The following is a 17,544-nucleotide window of genomic DNA, read 5'->3' on the forward strand; positions in this document are numbered from 1 at the left end:
TTTCTTTTTTTGTAAGCAACCCCCCCGCATCTTCAACGTTCTTCCACTTCGTTGTCAATCCTTCATCTTCTTCTTTGTCTTCAAGAAGGGGTTCTAATTTCTCTTGTAATTCTCCATCAGCAGCTTGAAGAAATAGATCAACTTTGTTCGGCTTCAATGTCAATTTTTCTACCTTCGATAATTGAGAGTACTGCCTCTCAAATTCTCTTAGTAGCTCTGTTGCTTGCAAATTCTTATTGGGCCGTTCAATCCAGCCCAGAAACAGCTTCTTAGTAACGGGATCAGCATCTTCTAAGTAATATTCGTCTTTCAATGCATGTGAAAAGTCCTCCCATGAATTCCCACAACGATCCGTAATCGATGTAATGTGGTCCCTTATCTCCGGTATCGTGGCAAGTCCAAATAGTGCAACCATTTTCTTCTTAGAAACCCGATTTAATTCCATTTCACGAACATAACATCTTAAATACCTTGAAATATTCCTCCCATCAAATTGATCAATTTTATTGACCACTGCTTGCAAGGCTTTGGTTGCCAAAGCTTCCTTTCGATCATAGCTTTCCTGTTACTGCATTGACAATGAGAAGGCTTGAAACAAACTAGCAATAGACGGATCCATGTGCATACCTTGTCCTTTAGAAGACTCCCCACCAGAAACTCCTCCCAAAAATCCTTCAAAATTTTTATTTTCGTTTTCCATAAAAATAAAGATAAAATCAACCGAAATCCAATACCTTCCACCTCAAGCTTTCACGTCGGGTTCACCACTTATGTCGTATTATGTGCTTTCCTGCTCGAGAACGCGCCGGGCGTCTGGCTGTAGAAGGTAGTATGGAGATTCGTCGATAGTCAAGCAGTCTATCAGTTTTTGACTGCTGGAATATATATGACTGCAACAATGTACCGTAAATCTATATGGATGCTCTTCGACTGCTTGTCGAAGTTTTTTTTTGCCCCAGCCGATAGGTCTCTAGACGTTACAGAGAACCCCGAACAACCCAAACTGTTAATCTTCAATACTCCTTTGTACTTACGATCTTGTATCCACTGACTGTCCTGTTAGATTAATCCAATAAATTTCATTCACTCCGCATACTAAATCTTATAGACATCCCTTTATTCCTTCAATCACAGACGTAACTCGGTTTTACAAAACAGTCAAGAGTATTCAAACCCACTTCATTTAAAAATCTCGATTCACCATTACAACACTGACTTCAGCAGCGATTGCCTCAGTCTTCTCAAAACTCTATGAAGAAGAAAAATCCGAATTCTATGTCTTTCCTTCCCCGACCCAAAGCATGAAGCTCCTCTCTCTAATTCCCTTGATCTTCAAAAACCTCCAATGAAACCGAACTGGTAACCTTGCAAAAGCTTGAAAACTAGCTCCTCCCCCGATTCCTTGAAAAAAAAAAACCTCCCCCCCTCAAAACTATATCCCCCCTAACCTTATCCTCTGAATTTCTTCAATCTTCCGTCTTAGATCCGGAATTGGCTCCCACCTCAAGCTTGGATCCGAAATTGGCTCTCGCCGTCAAGCTTTCTCCTCCGTTTTTACCTTGAAGAAATCCATTTACCGAAAATAACGTTCCCTGAAACGGCACAGAGAACAGGACAGCCTGAAACACAATCGAATCCCGTAATCGGGACCACATTGAGTCGTCCGACCAATTCAGGTCCTATATTAAGAAAGATGCCCGTAGTAACCTGGATGTTCCCGTAATTGGATCAAATTGGTCCTCGCGTCAGATTGGCTAAGACCCGTAGTAAGACCTGGATTTCTCGTAATTAGATTGCATTGGGTTGACCGGCCAATTCAAGTCTCATATTGGATAAGAGGACCCGGATTGGATTATCAAAATTGGATCCAATTGGCTCCTCGAATCCGTCGTGTGAATTGGTCCTTTTCTTCCTATTGACTACCGTTATTGGAATCGAATGGAGCATTTCAGTATGCCCCGGCTGATTGTAACGGAGTGACTAAACTTGACCACTCAGTATTTGTACTGGAGTTGGTTGATGCTCCCTATATTTGAGGTAACTGAATATTAATAAAATTCTCCTTTTTTTTTATTTTCACTGTATACTCGTGTTACAACACGACAGCGGTATCCGAGTTTAGCAGATTGGGTTGTTCGGGGTTCTCTGTAACATCTAGAGACCTACCCGCTGGGGCAAAAAGGACTTTGGCGAGCAGTCGAAGGACATCCATATAGATTAACGGTGTATTCTTATAGTTGTTTATATTCCAACAGTCAAAAATCAATAGACTGCTTGAATATTAGCGAATCTCCATACTACCTTCTACAGCCAGACGCCCGGTGCGTTCTCGAGCAGGAAAGCACGTAATACGACACAAGTGGTGAACCCGACATGAAAGCTTGAGGTAGAAGGTATTAGATTTCATTTGATTTTATTTTTATTTGTATTTTATGGAAAACGAAAATAAAAATTTTGAAGGATTTTTGGGAGGAGTTTCTGGTGGGGAGTCTTCTAAAGGACAAGGTATGCACATGGATCCGTCTATTGCTAGTTTGTTTCAAGCCTTCTCATTGTCAATGCAGTAACAGGAAAGCTATGATCGAAAGGAAGCTTTGGCAACCAAAGCCTTGCAAGCAGTGGTCAATAAAATTGATCAATTTGATGGGAGGAATATTTCAAGGTATTTAAGATGTTATGTTCGTGAAATGGAATTAAATCGGGTTTCTAAGAAGAAAATGGTTGCACTATTTGGACTTGCCACGATACCGGAGATAAGGGACCACATTACATCGATTACGGATCGTTGTGGGAATTCATGGGAGGACTTTTCACATGCATTGAAAGACAAATATTACTTAGAAGATGCTGATCGCGTTACTAAGAAGCTGTTTCTGGCTGGATTGAACGGCCCAATAAGAATTTGCAAGCAACAGAGCTACTAAGAGAATTTGAGAGGCAGTACTCTCAATTATCGAAGGTAGAAAAATTGACATTGGAGCCGAACAAAGTTGATCTATTTCTTCAAGCTGCTGATAGAGAATTGTAAGGGAAATTAGAACTCCTTCTTGAAGACAAAGAAGAAGATGAAGGATTGACAACAAAGTGGAAGAACGTTGAAGATGCGATGGGGTTGCTTATAAAAAGAGAAAAGAGGAAAGATAGGAGTAATATTCTGAAAACAGTACAAGCACCCAAAGCTCCAGTACGTACAACACCACTAACAATGCCTACAGTTCAACCTTCGACATCCTTATCAAAGAAAGCAGATATGGGGATGAAAGAAATTATACGAGGAATGCGAGATCTTCAAATCAAATTGGCAAGACTTGAAGAGAATACTTCTATAAACAATTTAAAGAATGTTTCTAAACAAGAATATGTACAAAGATGCATTTGGTGTGATGACGCTTCATACTAGGAAAGATTGCAATGAATTTAATAATATGATACGGCAAGGAATTATTTGCTAAAAAGATGGAAAGATAGCATTAAAAGATAGAGAGGATCTTCTTCAAACCAATTTTGACAAGGGAGGAATGAGAGCATTGGTTCAAGATTACCTAAAAGAGCATGAAACAGCAGCACGAGAAAGTGCAAGTTATGGTGCTAGAATAGATGATGAAATTGGTAGAAGTGCGGAAACTAGTGAGTTTTGGGCTTCTGCCATTTCTGCAATGTAAGAAGGGAAATTACCTCGAGAAGCATTATTGAGGACTGCAGCTATAATACGAGGTGCAACAGGTTGGGAGGATCCTGTTGAGTCTCTTTCAGTTCATGCATATATTGCTAAGAGCCAACATGAAGCTTTGATGGAAGAAAAAAGACGAGGAAATTTTGATGATACGAGAGAAGGAAATTCTTCTAAGAGGCAAACTCGAGGAGACAAGGCTCGGGAGGCAGCTTCACAAGAATTGCCTGTAAAGGATACCTCATCATCAGTGGGAGAAAAAACAATGGAGACAAAAGATAAGGGCAAATCAATTGCTTATAAGCTACTTTCTTATATTGAAGAGGCAACAAATTTGAAAGGGGTATTGAAAGAACGTATATTAAACGCTAAGGTGGAATTCACATTGAAAGAAGTTTTGAGAATTGTAAAGAAGGAGTTTCATGATGTTATCATTGATAGCATTAAGCGAAAGAGGCAATTAATGGGTAAAATTGGAATGAGTCATGCTATTAATGGAAGAATATGTAAAGATAAAAAAGAGGTTGATATTGGTTACAAGCAACCAACAAATGAAAAGAATGGGTATAATCAACGAGTACGTTTCGAAGTTTATAGTGATAAGGAAATGGAAACTTTGAGCCATTATACTCGAAAGCATTGGACAAGGGCAACTACTGAGGTATTTGTGAAAATAGGAGATATAGAAGAACCAATTGTTGCTTTAGTCGATCATGGTTCTAAAATAAATCTCATGTCTAAAGATCTTTATAAGAAGCAAAAATGGCCAATTGATATGGAACATGGATGGGCAATACGAGTAGCTAATAACATATGGGGCGAATTATATGGAGCTTGTCCAGATGTCAAAATTTGGATTGGGGATGTTGCGACTAAGCAACATTTCTTTGTTCAAGATACAACGTCTTATCCGTTGATTTTAGGACAACCTTATATTATAGCAACACGAATGGAAACAAAAGTACTTGATGATGGTTCTGCTTATGCAAGGGTACGTAGGGAAGATGGGAGGAAAGCAGTATAATTTCTAACTGTACCTCCTAATCATGAACGGAATCGAGATAGGTTGAGGGAGAAACCATTGCCAAAGATTGTTGAAAGATTTAAGGATTTTGGGGAGGTACCACTATAAAGTGAGATTATGGAGGAACAAAAGGGGAGGTACTCTCACGAGTTGAAGGTGCCTTTGATGCGAGTTTTATTGGTATTTTGGAGAATGGAAATATTATATATAAGAAAGTTGATGATTTTAAAGAAAAGGAAAGAAAAGAGATTATATAATATTGAAGGAGAATTATGTAAGTTAAGTACGCAGCAAGAAGATGAAAGTGATTTGAATAATGAAGGTGACGAAGATGAACTGGACAAAGATGTAAAGAATATATTATAAATCAAACAGCAATTGGGTAAATTGGTGCATACCGGAGGATGCACAGGTTCAGAGGGGGTAGATGTCGTGTTGTAGCACGGCTATACCGTAAAAATATAAAGAAAGGGGACTTTTATTAATGTTCAGTTACCTCGAATATTGGGAGCAACGACCAATTCCAGTGCAAATACTCAGAAGCTTGGATCAGTCACCTCATTACAATTAGTCGGGGTATTCTGAAATGCTCCGTTGATTCCAATAACGGAAGTCTGCAGAATGGAAAAGGACCAATTCTATGACGTAATCTGATTCGAAGAGCCAATTGGATCCAATTTCAAGACATCCAATCCTGATCCTATTACGGGCCTCTTACCCAATATGAGACCTGAATTGGTTGGGCAATCCAATGCAGTCCAATTACGGAAACATCTAAGTCTTACTACAGGCCTCTTAACTAATATGAGACTTGAATTGGTCGGGCGATTCAATGTAGTCCTGATTACGGGGATTCCGATTCCGTTTCAAGCTGTTCCATCGTTTGTGCTGTTCCGAGAACGTCCTTTCAGTATAAGAATCTCTTAAAGGTAAAAATGGAGGAGAAAGCTATGATGGCGGGAGCCAATTCCGGATCCAAGATGGAAGATTGAAGAAATTCAGAGGCTAGGGTTTGAAAGAAAGGAGAATTATGATTAAAGGGGAGGATAAGTTAAGAAATGAAAGGGGGAGAGAATAAGTTTTTTAGAAGGATTGGAGAGCTAGCTTCATGCTTAGGAGTAGGGAAAAAAGACAGAGAATTGGGGTTTTTTTTTTCTTCATAGGGTTTTGGGAAGACTGAGGCAATCGTTGCTGAATAGTCGAAGTGTTGCACTACTGAATCGGGATTTTAATGGAATGGATGTGATTACTCTTAACTGTTTTGTGAAATCGAGTTACGTCTGTGATTGAAGAATTAAAAGGGTGTCTATAGGATTGAGTATGCAGAATGAATGAAATTTTTTGGGTTAATCTAACAAGACAATAAGTGGATACAAGATTGTGAGTATAAAGCGGTATCGAAGATTAGCATTTTGGGTTGTTTGGGGTTCTCTGTAACGTCTAGAGAGCTATCAGCTAGGACAAAAAGGACTTCGGTGAGCAGTCAAAGGACATCCATATAGATTTACGGTGTATTCTTACAGTCGTTTATATTCCAACAGTCAAAAACCGATAGACTGCTTGAATATTAGCGAATCTCCATACTACCTTCTACAATCAGATGCCTAGCGCATTCTCAAGCAGGAAAGCACATAATACGACAACGGAAGGCTTGAAGATGGACCCTAAGAAGGTGGAAACAATCGTGTTTTGGGAGGTTTTGAAGACGGTTAGAGATGTACGATGCTTTCTTAATTTTGCTAACTTCTATCGGATCTTCATCAAGAATTATTCTCAAGTTACTGCTCTACTTACTCGGTTGATATGTAAGGTTAAGTTGGAATAGGGACCTCTAGTGGAGTAGGCGTTTCAAGACCTGAAGATGGCATTTACTACGGCTCCAAACTTGATACATCCAAACTTTACAAAGGCCTTCTATTTAGAAACTGATGCTTCAGATTTTACTTTGGGAGTTATACTTTGACAAATGGGAGAAGACAAGAAGCTCCATCTAGTTGCATTCTATTCTCAAAAGTTCTTTATTATAGAAATCAATTATGAGATCCACAATAAGGAACTTCTTGCTATAGTGGATTCTTTCCAAGAATGGCGTCACTTTCTTGAAGGAGCTGCACACCTAGTGACCGTATACACGGATCACAATAATTTGGAGTATTTTATGTCGGCTCAAGTTCTAAATCGACATCAAGCTTGATAGAGTATATTGCTATCTAGGTTCAATTTTGTTATCACTTATTGTGGTTGCTCATTTTATTTATTCCGGAAGAAACCTCTCAGAAAAAATACGTATACGGGGATTTGAACACAGGAAAAGACCATATATATGAGCTCCAATTGTTAGAGTCACACAATTAACTACTACTGCTGAATGCTTATCATATCGAAGAACACTTAACTTTTCTTCCTACTGTCCACTCTCTCATATCAATACAATAACATCTATAATAACAATTTTGGTACCCTGTGTAATTCACGAACACACAAGCATATCTCAAAGCCTGGAACAAACAACTTCCAATCCACAGAATCTGATCAAGACAATTCTTTCGATTACAATTCTTCTCCACTGAACTTACAACCTTACAATAAACAGTGACTGAAAACTTCCATACGTCCTCAATCTTTCACAATAATTGATAAACAGTGATCCATAAATAACTTCGTAAATCAAACATTAATTCACTAAATCGATTCTCTTCACTAGAATCAACACTAACACAAAAGAAACAAGAAAATTAAGAAGAAGAGATAGCACCAAGCTTATCTCCAGCTCAGTACTATCGCAATCTGGCCTTTTCTTCCCCTCTTCTATCTTCCTTATACTACCCCGAGATACCAACTCCTATACTACAGATGATAACTACTTTTCCTGACTATTCATCCATTCTACCTATTGAACCACCTTTTCAGCAGTTATCTATCCTTGTTTATACTATACACTAGGTATCTACATTCTGAAAATAACTACTTATTCTACATAGCCCCACTCCTAACTGTGCAGCGTCCCTACAAACACAATATTGATAAACAAAAACCAATCCCTTATTTTTTTAAATAAATTGTTCAATGTCTTTGATTTCTGGCACTCGCTTCATTTGGTCTTGTTCCAACACTATATCTTCTTCCTTCGACTTGTCTTGAATCACTACCTTTAATTGGGCTATTAAATCTTCATTATACGCTCCCAATTCTCGAACCTAAGCTTCTAACTGGAAGATTCTAGCATCTTTAACTTCCAATTGTTGTTGCTGCTGTTGTAATTTCTCCTCCAATTTTCCAATTCTTCCTATCGTTGAGGCAAATATCTGTAACTGACCAATATTGATTAAATCACTATCCAATTTTGTTACTGTTTCCTTCAAAACAACAATTTTTGCCTGTAGCTCATCCGTATTGTTTCGATATTGGTGATCCAATTGTTTCTTTTCAAGCTCCAATGCCTCCTTCTTGTCTCATTCCATCTTCAATTGAGCCTTCATCTTCTCATGTTCCAATTTATACGATTTGCAAGTTTGTAGTAATTCTTACCTTTGATTTTCCAAGCTATGGTGAATCCTCTATTTCTCCTTTGATCAGTTTTTCACTTTCTCATCCAATTCACGTTTCACTCTTATCTTGGATTCCGATTCTACCTTGATGATTTGTTCTTATTCTCTGATTTTGTAATTTTGCTCCAATATTGTTTTCTTGCTCTCTTCCACTTGCCTTTTTAAACTACCCTCATCTTCGAGCTTACTCATCGTAAGTTGTAGCTAGGAAATTTGACCCAATATAACTTCCTTAAGATTCCACCCTTTTGTTACATCCTATTGTAACCCTAATTGGTTACTTTTTCTTTGAACTGGTGTTGGTATCGTCATCTCTATTGTCGATCGAATTGGAACTTGCTCTGGTGTAGATATTGGTCTTGCTTCCCATTCAGCTGCTCTATTGGATTCTCCCACTTCATACATCATTACCCTTGGACTAACTGTTCCCGTTTGTAAACTTGGAACTACTGATTGAGATTCCTCTTTCAATGTATACTCAATCACTGAGTTTACATAATTGGAACATAATAGTGAAGCAAAATTCTCCGCTTTCTACTTAGCTTTTATTTCTACATGTATCCTAATGGCCACATAAGCTGCCCAATTGTATACCAAACCTTCCAGTATTCCTATTATCAAAAACAGTAATCGCTTTGCCATATAGGTGATATGCCGATTCAATGCTAACCGCTTCTGAATGAATCGCATCCATTCTATAAGTTCGCGCGTAAGTACCTCCTGTACCTTCTATCCTTGATTTTGCTCAAGAGATGACATCCCTCCTTTGAAGTAGCTTCCTAGCCTGAAATCATTTGACACGTCTCCTCTTACCTCAAGCTCTCTGGTTGATAAATATAAGACCTTGTATAAGATATTCTCATCTATCTCAATCAGGACTCCTCTTACCATACTCAAACCATCCTTTAGATCATAATTTTCTATATATTCCGCCACTCGTTCTACATCAATTGGTGATAGTTTATCCGATCCTCTCAAAAACGTAAATAATTGTACATTTCTAAAATCTTTTTGCTTTTTCAATGACCAACATATATCTAACTTCATCGGTTCCATGTTGGTGATAACTATAAGAGACGGCGATTCCAGATCACTCTTAGACCTCATATTGTGGCAACTTTTTGATTGTTTCGGTGCTCTCTTCGCTCTTTCCATCGACATTGTGAAAATCAAACTCTCAATACTTCCTTGCGCTAACACTATTGCTGATTATTGTTGTAAAGCTTACAATTCAAAGCACAATGTCTGAAATTTGTAATAATGAAACCTTCTATGAATGTCCCGCTCCTATCTACTTACTCGGGGTTCGAATCAAGAACATCTAATCCAGTGTACTTTAATCTCACATCTAATCAAGAATGTCTAAGTTGCTGACTAGTCAATTTCAATAATCAAAACTAACCATCAATCGTTTTCTAACTATTACAATTTTTCCAATTCTCTCGGTAATCATTATTACAGAGACGCCTTCCCTCCCCTGAGTAAACCTGTCCGGGGTTTACGTATAATACAGACGTAACTGGTTCCCATTAACGCGTGTTGTAAAGTGGGTTCCCAGAAAATCTTTCAATTGAATGGAACCATTATGAAAACTTTCCACCACCCAATATGGACCATGCCATCGTACTTGAAATATACCGAGAAAGTTGTTAAAGTCGCTATCATAAAGTAGCACCAAATCATTGGGCATAAAAGATTTCGGCCATAACTTACTGTCGTAATAACTTTTTCTGCGGTGCTGTGTAGCTTCCATGATTAAAAAAGCCATAGCCTTAGCTTCATTTAATTTCTCCAATTACACTAACATATATTAAAGAGAGTATTTGTCTCCGAGACGTTCATCCAACGCAATTCGTAAACTTTGGACTTCTAATTCAATTGATAGAATTACCTCCTGACCATATACCAATTGAAATGGGATAGAATTGGTAGTTACTTTATACGCAGTATGGTATGCCCATAAAGCTACAAACAATTTAATGTCCAAATCGGTTCCTGTTCTTGAAATAGTCTTCGTTAAGAACTTGCATAGGATACTGTTTGTCTTTTCAGTCTGCCCATTGGCTCGTGGATGATAAGGTGTAGTTTTGCGGTGCTTGATCTCATACTTCGCTGTTAATGCTTCAATTATGGCATTAAGAAAATATATGCCGCTATCACTAACCAATTCTTTCGGACAGCCAAAACAAGTGATAATGTTGTCATATAAAAATATTGCTACGGTATTGGCATTATCAATTTTTGTTGCCATGGCCTCCGCCCATTTGGTTATGTAGTCCGTGGCTATTAGAATATATTACTTTTGTTCATGTCTCGATGCTGGTGCAATGGGTCCAATAAAATCAATTTTCCATTTCTCAAATGGTGCCTGTGCCAAGATTAGTACTAACGGCATCGCTGAAGTATCCACGGATCGACCAATTCATTAATAGGGATCACAATGACAAACAAATTGGTACGCATCAAAAAACATTGTGGGCCACCAATATCGAGCCATTAAAGCCTTGCGAGCAATACTGTCTCCAGCAAAATGTCCACCACAACTATCCAAATGACATCCTTCCAAAATTGTACGAATTTTATTTTGAAAGATGCAACGATGTAAAATTCCATCTTGCCCTTGTTTGTACAAGGCATCACCAATCATGGTATATGGTGCACTTTTTAAAATCAGATGCTTCTTTAATTTTTCATTATAAGAAATGAAAAAAGTCTCAAATGTTAGATATTTGATCAATTCACCATATTCGGGTGTAATGACATCTACACCAAATAGTTGTACATCCGGAAGAGAATTGTTTATCGACTCATTACTGAGTATATTAGATAAATGGGATAAGTGATCTGCATTGGCATGTTTCATATCAGGTCAAACGTTAATCGTAAAGTTGAATCCTTGGAGAAGTAACATCCATTGAGCAATTCGTCCGCTCAATTGAGGTTTATTTATCATGTACTTAAGCGCATCATGATTAACGTAGAACACAAATGAGTATCCAAATAGATAGTGGTGGAATTTCTGTATAGAGTAGATCATTTCGAGGGCTTCTCGCTCGGTAGTATTATAATTTTGTTCTGAAGCAACGAATTGTCGGCTCGCATAATATATGAGATGATCTAATCTTTTTTCATCCTTTTGACTGAGAACGGATCCAATAGCAATATTAGACGCATCCACATAGACATGAAACGGTTTTGTCCAACAAGGTGTTACAAGAATTGGAGCAAATACCAATTTTTGTTTCAATTTGTCGAATGCAAAAGTACAGTCTTCAGTCCATATTGGACTAGATCTGTCTGATGGAGGTTTCTTTAACAAGTTGGTTAACGATTAACAGATAATCACAAAGGATTTAATAAAACACTGATAGTAGCTGACATGGCCGATGAAACCACATACGGTCGACATCGTATCTGGCTTTGATAAACCCAATATACAAGTAATTTTATCGGGGTCCATAGCGATACCTTCAACAGAGACAATGTGTCCCAATAGTTTTCTAGATGGTACGCCAAACTGACATTTTTTTGAATTTAGAGATATCCCATACTTGTCGCATTGATTCAAACAGTTATTCAGGCATACTAGATATTCAACCGTTGTGCTAAAGGTGCAAAAATCATCTAGAAATATCTCCATTGATAAATGTAGGTAATCTTGAAACGCTTGTGTCATTACTCATTGAAAAGTAGCTGGGGCATTACATAATCTAAATTGCATTACTTTATAGGCAAATGTGCCCGAATTTGTGATAAATATAGTCTTCAACTGGTCTTCTTTGACAATTTTAATTTCATTATATCCTGATAATCCGTCCAAAAATGAGTAACATTTATGTCCGGCCAATGCGTCTAAAATATTGTCTGTAAATGGTAACAAAAAATAGAACTTAGTAGCCACATTTAACTTTCAAAAATCTTGACATATACTGATTGTATAATTTTTCTTCGATACCATCATGATTGGTGACATCCATGCACTATGCTAAACAGGATAAATAAAATCCATGTCGAGAAGTTTATCCAATTCCTCTTTTAATAAAAGGAAATATTTTGGGTTAAGCTAGTGTTGTCTTTGACGAACTGGCATAACACCCTCTTCTAGAGTAATCTAGTACTCACACATGTCGGCTGGAATCCCTTTCAAATCCACATACGACCACGCAAAGGCAGATTTGAGACGGACAAAAAACTATTTCCAAGCATCCAATTCTGTACCAATAATATCGACATATATTTTAATTAGCTCTGGCATTTCGTTGGTGTCCAAGTTAATAGATTGACACATCGGGTCTTCAACAACCTCTGATTTAGTTATCTTCTCCTGATCTGAATATCTTGTATTATCCGACATATGGGAACCTTCCAAATCTGGTTCCAATATACTGACTCTATTGACTGCGGAATTGTTCATCCATTCAGTAATAGCATGATCCGAGTTAGTCACATCGTCTTGATGTAATAAATATTCATCGGAACTTCTACATTGGTAGACTCCTACCTTTACTGTTGAAGTATTTTGTCCTATCCTAAATTGCAGTGAACTTATGGCATCGTCATCTGCCTCAATCGATTGACTCTTCTTGTCCGATGTAAATTTTGATTTTGGCAATTGAGATTCTCCATGATATTGTACCGAGTACATCTGAAAAATAATCTCATCACGACCTTTTCTAATTCTCAATGTCCCTCAGTCCCAATTGTTCTTAGCTTTGGTTTGATAAAGCCAAGGTCTGCCCAATAAAATGGGAAACAATAAAGTAGAACTCTGTAATCGAAATATAATATAATCGATTTTGTATGTCAATCCCACGATTACAGTGGCAATATTTCGTAAGATTCCTATTGACTTTATCCAATTATGATTTGCCATTCATAAGACCAATGTCGTAGGTAGCAATTGCTTTAGATCCAAGTCCTCCATTGTATCCACATTCATTAAATTCACACTGGAGCCACCTTCGACTTGTACCCCTGGAATTAAAACGTGATTGATTGATACATCAATTGTTGGTGCTCTCAGATCTGGGTTTAACCGAACTTCATGAATTTCTTTAGTGCAAGATCTTTGTCATATTAACACTGAATTCAATGTAGATTGACATTCCGGTGCTACAGCCAAAAGTTGCTTCATTGTAATTAAAGGCTGAATAACATCCAAATCCTTCAGAATGTCGTAGGGTTCTATATTGAGAGTAATTTCCAATGTTCTTTTGCATTTCATTGGTTTCGATTTTATCTCGTTTGATAGCAATTTCTTCCTAGCGATTGGGATTGCTATTCGTAACTTCGCCAACTTTTCTACTACTAAAGGTTCCTTTAATGCGTAAGATCTTTCATTGGACTGTACAGGTATTGGTACTTAATCAGTTGGGATCGTTCTTGATGATCTCGACAAATTGGCATGTGAGACCGAATTGAGTTCCTTAGTCTGTTGAGGTCTCAATATTGGGATACATCCCAATACTGATATTGGTTTGTTTAGCTCCATAGATGGCGCTACTTGCTATCATGTGATTGGTTCATGTAGGTCCTGAATTAAATTCTTGTTTTTTTATTGGCCTCTGATAAGCACTGCGTTCACCACCTCGACACGATGTACTGGTAAATCTCGTTGAACAGGGCCTTTGTCCTCCGTCGGTTGGCTTGTTTGTATTTGTTGGTCCCGATTATTATAATTAAAGGGCGCATTGCACTACTGATAAGTGTGACCAGACTGCTTACAATTTCGACATATTGGAGCATAGTCATCACTGGCCCTTGGATTAGGACATTCACTCACATAATGTCTGATTTGTCTGCAATGATAGCAACGAAGTGATCTTTTGCCAACTCCTTCAGGGATAATGGGTGTCTCTACTGGTATATAATGACTAGGTCTGTTCCATATTAGATGAGTAAAGGATCTTGATTGACCCATTATTACTGTAGAGTCTGGCATTGGCTTCGTCATGGGTGGATATTGATGGTATCCTGGTTGATTCATCGCCAATTCGTGAGTATTGGATACACCTTTTTGGTGAAATTCAGAGTTTAGAAAATTGGACTAATTCCTGTTTTGTTTATTCGCTAGATTTCCATTCCAACCGAACCTATTATTCATCTGTACTTGATTGACATCTCACGAAGTTAATTAAGTTATTATATTGTTATTGAATTGTTGTTGCTTTCGTAAATTCCAATAGTTGGTGGTAATATGCTTCTCCCGCAAAAGGTACATTATACATTAATTTGGGGTGGTAAAGGATATTCTGTTATTAAATGACCTTGCCCTTACAATTGCTGCACCAAACATTGGGACGCATATTGGTTGGTTTATGCCTTTTTTCTTTATCCTTGGTCAGATTCACAACCAATTCATGTATTATTTTCGTCAATGTTAACAACAATGACTCATTGGGATCCATTGATACCAATGTATTTGGCAATTCCTTTGTAGGTATTAGTTTTTGATATGTGAAATAAAGTGCATACGGGTGTGATGATGATGGTGGTACAACTTGCAATGGAACGGCATCCACTATTCCCTGTGGAATTTTACCATAAACATTCCTTCCCAGATAACTTTCCGATGCGTCATTTCAATTTATCATTTGATAACCTCTTTGAGATGGAATCATTGTGGTTCCAATTGTTAAGTTCTGATCATAGTGACATTCCTTCCATACTTTTGCTCGCTCAAGAGATGATGCGATGGTGGCTGATTGGGCCTCTTTTACAAACATCTTCAATTCTGGTGGATGTAGTCCATTAACCAATATAGACAACACAAATGATTCTGGCATTTGGTTATTTGGCCATTTTTGAAGTATATCTGCTACACGATTATAATATGACTGTACCGCTTCTCCTAGTACCAATTTTTTTGTTCATTAATTTTTCTCTAAGACGTTATTCAAAACCAATTGGTCAAAAATGGGCTAAAAATGCATTTTTCAATGCCTCCCAATTGATAAATTGTCCCACAAGTTGGTGGTTATACCACTCAAACGTTGTGTTTTTCAATATCACTGGCAGCCATCTCAACCAAATATCTTCTGTTCTTCTATTATTGGCTACAGTTGTCATCAAGAATTGAGACAAATATTGATCTAGATCTACATTTGGTAAATTCTGAAAAGTAGGTAATGGTACGACGCTAGTCGTTCGATTGCCCACTGCACCCATTTGAACTGCAATCGGAACTGTTGGTCCTCCGGACGTCATTAAAGATGCTTCAGAACCAGTCTTGTTAGGATCAGACGAATTTTCAATTGAGAAAATATCCAGTGGAGTACCTAATTCCGCTGTGCCTTCCTCGCTTTCCATTAACGGCTTCGAGAGGTATGCTGGACTATTAACAGCACTCCCCGCCAGTGCTCTTGGTAATTTCTTTAACGGTGTGTACTTTTGGAATATTAGAGGTCGATCGTCTTCAAGATACAATCGAATATGTCGATAGGCATGCAACCACGGCTTAATCCAACTTTTTTGATGCTTCTTTTTTAATTTGTATTCTCGCTCATTACGCAACAAATTTCTTGCTTGCAATCGCTCTGTTCTTTCTTTTGATTGCTTTATTCTCTTTGCTGTTAAATTCTCATTCTTAATAAGCATATTCTTTCATTATTTCTACTGAGTTTACTTCCTAATCTCCTTTATTGCTTCGACAGTTAATTCTTAACACTCAATAATGTTGTCAATCCCCGGCAGGGATGCCAAAATGTGGTTGCTCGTTTTACTTATTCCGAAAGAAACCTCCTAGAATAAATCCGTATAGGGAAATCCAAAATAGGAAAAGACCATGTATATGAGCTCCAATTATTAAGGTCATGCAATTAACTACTACTGCTGAATGCTTACCATACCGAAGAACACTTAATTTTTTCTCTTACTGTCCACTCTCTCATATCAATACAATAACATCCACGACAACGATTTCAGTACCTTGTGTAATTCGTGAATTCACAAGCATATCCCAAACCTTGGAATGAACAACTTTCAATCCACAGATTTTGATCAAGACAATTCCTTCGATTACAATTCCTCTCCACTGAACTTACAATCTTGTGATAAATAGTGACTAGAAACTTCCATACGTCCTCAATCTTTCACAACAATTGATAAACAGTGATCCATAAATAACTTTATAAATCAAACATTAATTCATTAAATCGATTATCTTCACTAGAATCAACACGAACACAAAAGAAACAAGAAAACTAAGAAGAAGAGATAGCACTAAGCTTATCTCCGGCTCAGTACTATCGCAGTTTGGCCTTTTCTTCCCTTCTCCCATCCTCCTTATATTACCCTGAGATACCAACTCCTATACTACAGATGATAACTACTTTTCTTCACTATTCATCTATTTTATTTGCTAAACCATCTTTTCAGCAGTTATCTATCCCTGTTTACACTATACACTAGGTATGTACATTCTAAAAATAACTACTTATTCTACACTTATCGATCTGGAAAGCAGCAAGGACTATCCGATGCCTTATCAAGGAGATCATATCTTATACCAAAGGCTGGAGAAGTAGCATTTGATCAACAATGTATGACGTTGTTGAAGCTAGAGTAATTTCAGTTTTACGCTACTATTGTGACAATTGATGCTGACTTCCTGAACGAGGTACATGCGATGACGATTGAAGATTCAGTAGCCATTGATATCAAGCAGTGTATCAATTACGACAAGTTCAAGATAGAGGGAGATCTTTTATACTTTGAGGAGCGGTTGTATATTCCAAAAGGACTAACACGACTCCGAGTTCTTCAATCTTGCTATGATTTTTCAGCTGTAGAATATTTTGGATTCAACAAGATCTTGGAGCATATTTCTCGAGATTTCTGGTGGCCTCAAATGTGGAAGGATGTGAAAGATTTTGTCCTCTCCTGTGACATTTGTTCAAGATCCAAAAATCCTCAACATTGCCTTTATTGACTTCTACAGCCATTGCCGATTCCACGTCAACCATAGTCTTTAGTTTCCATGGATTTCATCACGGACTTGCCATCATCAAACTCATTTGACAGCATTTTTGTCGTAGTAGATCAGCTTACAAAGATGGCACACTTTATCCCTTGCAAGAAGACATCATCCACTGAAGTCACAGCAAGGCTCTTTCTCGATATTGTGTATCGATATCATGGACTACGAGATGATATCGTACTAGATCGAAGAACCTAGTTCTTATCAAAGTTTTAGAGATCTCTCTTTGAGATACTGAAGGTGGATATCAAGCTTTCTTCGACTTTTCATCCTCAAACTGACAGCCAAACGAAACGAGTGAAGCAAGTCTTGGAACAATACTTAT

Source organism: Physcomitrium patens, chromosome 19 (assembly GCF_059467195.1).
Source record: "Physcomitrium patens ecotype Gransden chromosome 19, ASM5946719v1, whole genome shotgun sequence".
NCBI lineage: Eukaryota > Viridiplantae > Streptophyta > Bryopsida > Funariales > Funariaceae > Physcomitrium > Physcomitrium patens.